Raw genomic sequence first — 3,740 nt, forward strand, 5'->3', positions numbered from 1 at the left:
ACAGTTTTCTCTCGTTTGCTGCGTGAATGAAGCTCGCATAGACGAGGTGCTAGGCAACCTACCGGGTGGGTGGGTCACGATAAGGTGTTTTCACGGGCATAACATCGAAACCGGCAGCAGCAAGCAACTGCACAGCATTGCTTTTTGATTAAAAAGGAGACCGGGTTTCATGATCAGCATGCTGTTGTCGGCGAGTTGTTCACGTTAACCTCGTGATTAAAAACGTGTAATTTTTACGTAAAGAGTCGGTAATTGCCCGCAACGGGTATAGCGACAACAAACGTTAACACATAAAAGATAGACCAAGGAAGAGAGAGAGCAGGGGGCGCGAAAACGAGAACGGGAGTGGGAGAGAAAGAGAGAGAGAGAGGGGGAGATCGAGATAGAGAGAGAAGGTGGGAGAGTGATAGGGAGAGAGAGAAGGCGAGTGGGAGAGAGAGATGGTGGGAGAGTGAGAGAGAAGATGGGAGAGTGAGAGGGAGAGAGAGAACGCGAGTGAGAGAGGAATAAATTAATAAATGGAGGGGGGTGAACGAGAATATGGCAGAGAAAAATCGCGAGGAATATATATTAAGAGGTAAAGTGTGTGCGTGTGTGTGTGTGTGTGTGTGTGTGTGTGTGTGTGTGTGTGTGTGTGTGAGAGAGAGAGAATCTCCCCTCCTCCTCCTCTCTTTCTCTCTCTCTCTTTTTCTCTCTCCCCCCACCCCCTCTCTCTCTCTCTCTCTCTCTCCATGACCTTCTTCTCTCTCTCTCTCTCTCTCTCTCTCTCTCTCTCTCTCTCTCTCTCTCTCTCTTTTACTCCTCCTCCTCCCCTCCCCCTCCCCTCCTCCTCCTCTCTCTCTCTCCCCGTGTGGGGGCGAGCGTGTGTGGTGTCCGCACCTCACCTCCTCCTCCCCTCCCCTCATCCTCCTCCTCTCTCTCCCCGTGTGGGGGCGTACGTGTGTTGTGTCCGCACCTCACCTCCTCCTCCTCCACCTCCTCCTCCTCCTCCCCTCCTCTCCTTCTATCTTCCCCGTTCTCCCTCTCCCCTCCTCCTCCTCCTCTTCCCTCTCCCCTCCTCCTCTTCCCTCTCCCCTCCTCATCCTCCTCCTCTTCCTCCTTCCTCTCCCCTCCTCCCCCTCCCCTCCTCCTCCTCCTGTCTCTCCCCGTGTGTGGTGTCCGCACCTCACCTCCTCCTCACTGTCTAAAATGTCTCTCTCACCATAATCTGAAATAATTACAGTGGCAGCCTCGGCAATAACCTTCCCCGAAGCCGCCTAGACTGCCTCCCGCGTCCGCCGCCCCTACAGCGTCGCCGCGAGCGCGCGAGGACGCGGCGCCCATCTAGCTGAAATCCTATCCGTACTGCCCAGCCTCTTCGGTGGCAGATTTGTTGGGCATCAATTAGCAAGTGATGGGAAGTTAGACTGGCGCGCGGCGCTCCGAAGGGCGGGGCGGAACGGTTGATGGGGACGACGGTGGCGACAGTCTGACGCAAAGCGATGGCAATTCAGAGTGCGGATAGTGCTGCTGCTGCTGCTGCTGCGAGAGAAAGAGAGAGAGAGGGAGAGGGGAAAAGGGGGAGGAGGTAGGAGGGGGAAAGGGAGAGAGAGAGAGAGCGAGAGAGAGAAAGAAAGAATGAGAGAGAGAAAGAAAGAATGAGAGAGAGAAAGAGAGAAAGAGGTGGAGAGTACGAGATAGAGATAGAGATAGAGAGGGGCAGGAGGGAGAAAGAGAGAGAGAGGGGGGGAGAAAGAGAGCGAGAGTTGGAAAGAGGAAGAAAGAGGAAGAGCGAGAAAGAAAGATAGAAAGAAGGAGAAATAGGGAGATAGGAGGTGGAAGACAGAAAGAGAGAGACGGAGAGCGAGAGAGAAAGTGGAGAAAGAGAAAGAAAGAAAGACAAAGAGCGAGAGACACACATACACACAGAGAAAGAGGAAGACAGAGAGAAGAAGGGGAGACAGCGTGGGGCTTAGACGCTAACGATATTTTACTATGTATAGAAATTCGGACAAGACATTGTTTAGCGAGGGGTTGGGAGCACGTACCACCTCACCCTACCCAACACACACACACACACACACACACACACACACACACACACACACACACACACACACATGTTCGCGCGTATCGAGATTATTTCTCGTGGCCAACGCGACACCGCGTGCACTTCAGAGTACATCGATTGCCATCTGGCGCTCTAATCTATACTCTACTCGCCCTCCTTTTCCTCTCCCTTCTCCTCCCGGTCTCTCTCTATCTCGCTCTTTCTCTCGCTCGCTCCCTCTTTATCTACAAAACTTTCTCTCTCGCTCTCGCTTGTATGAATACACGCACACGCACACGCACACGCACGCACGCTCGCGCACACACACATATATGTCATGCACACATATCATGTATATGTATAAAATATAATACACGTATATAGTTCATATTCACGCAGGCACGCACACATACACACGTGTGCGCTGCTACTGTTACCACTGATCCCATATCTATTCATTCGTACACGCACGCACACACGCACACGCCAGTCTACACGGTGCAATGATTTTATGTTGTTGTAACTGCGCGCGCACACATACGCACGCGAAGAAGAGGAGAAGCCAGATTATGAGCAATGATACATGGGAGAGGATGCTGCGAGGATGCTGCGAGGATGCGGTGCATGCCGTCATTGGCTTCCCACCGTGACATACAACTGCGGCGCGTAACGTCTGACAATTACAACGACGTTGCTCTTGCAACGCCGTTCTCCGCCGTCGTGTATCCATTCTCACTTTCTGGTGTTCAAGTTCGAATTCTCATTTGCAAGTTTTCGTTTCCTACTCCCCACCTTCGTTGTGTAGGAAGAGAAGTATAATATGGTTCGTGAAAACGAAAATTCTATACACTGCCTTTTAAACGCAGCGACACTTGATGAAGAAAGAAGCGTTGACGGTGTTTGTCACCAGAGGAGCTCGCGTCGTGATTGTGCGTGAGAGGAGGAGCCGTGTAGTTTAAGGACGGATCGCGTGTTCGCGCGTCCCCTGGCGGCGCGGATGCCGTGGGAATTTCGCAGCAGTGTGAGATTCGGCGGATCGTGAGTATCGCCGCTGGTCGTAAGGTTAGAGATGCTCCGACTGCACGTCGCAATGAAATGTAAACGTGGTTTCGTGCGCTGCGTGCGTATGAGTTACCGCTGCTGCTGCTGCTGCCGCTGCCGCCGCCGCTGCTGCCTCGCCGCTGCTGCTGCCGCCGCTGCTGCTGCATCACACGCGCGCAAACACGAATGACAGTATTCGAATGCTGATGACGGCAACGTGCAGCCGTGGTGGAGCGCGAGCCGGAGGATGCTTTTAACCGATCACTGATCAGGCCAGTGTCGCGTGCGACCGCTGCCGCTGCCACTGTCCTCTCTCGCGCTCGCATCGTATCCTTTTTCGAACAATCTATTGTGCATTGACACCAGGTATTATCGAGCCGCCGCGTATAGGTGCATGCGTGTAGCATTGAGCTGGTAATTCTCTCTCGCTCGCGCGCGCGCTCTCTCTCTCTATATATGTGTGTGTTATCGTGAGCGGTGCGTTTGGCGTGCATGGATGGAGACCTATGGGACACAAGTGTAGGAGGAGGGGGATGTGGTGGTTGAAACACGTTTTACATACTCAGCTGTTAGTGTATGCAACTGTTGGTGTATGCAACTGTTGGTTATGCAACTGTTGGTGTATGCAACTGTTGGTGTATGCTACTGTTGGTGTATGCGTGCAAGGAGA

This window comes from Priapulus caudatus, unplaced genomic scaffold, assembly GCF_000485595.1.
Source record: "Priapulus caudatus unplaced genomic scaffold, Priapulus_caudatus-5.0.1 Scaffold2111, whole genome shotgun sequence".
In the NCBI taxonomy this organism is placed as follows: Eukaryota; Metazoa; Priapulida; class Priapulimorpha; order Priapulimorphida; family Priapulidae; genus Priapulus; species Priapulus caudatus.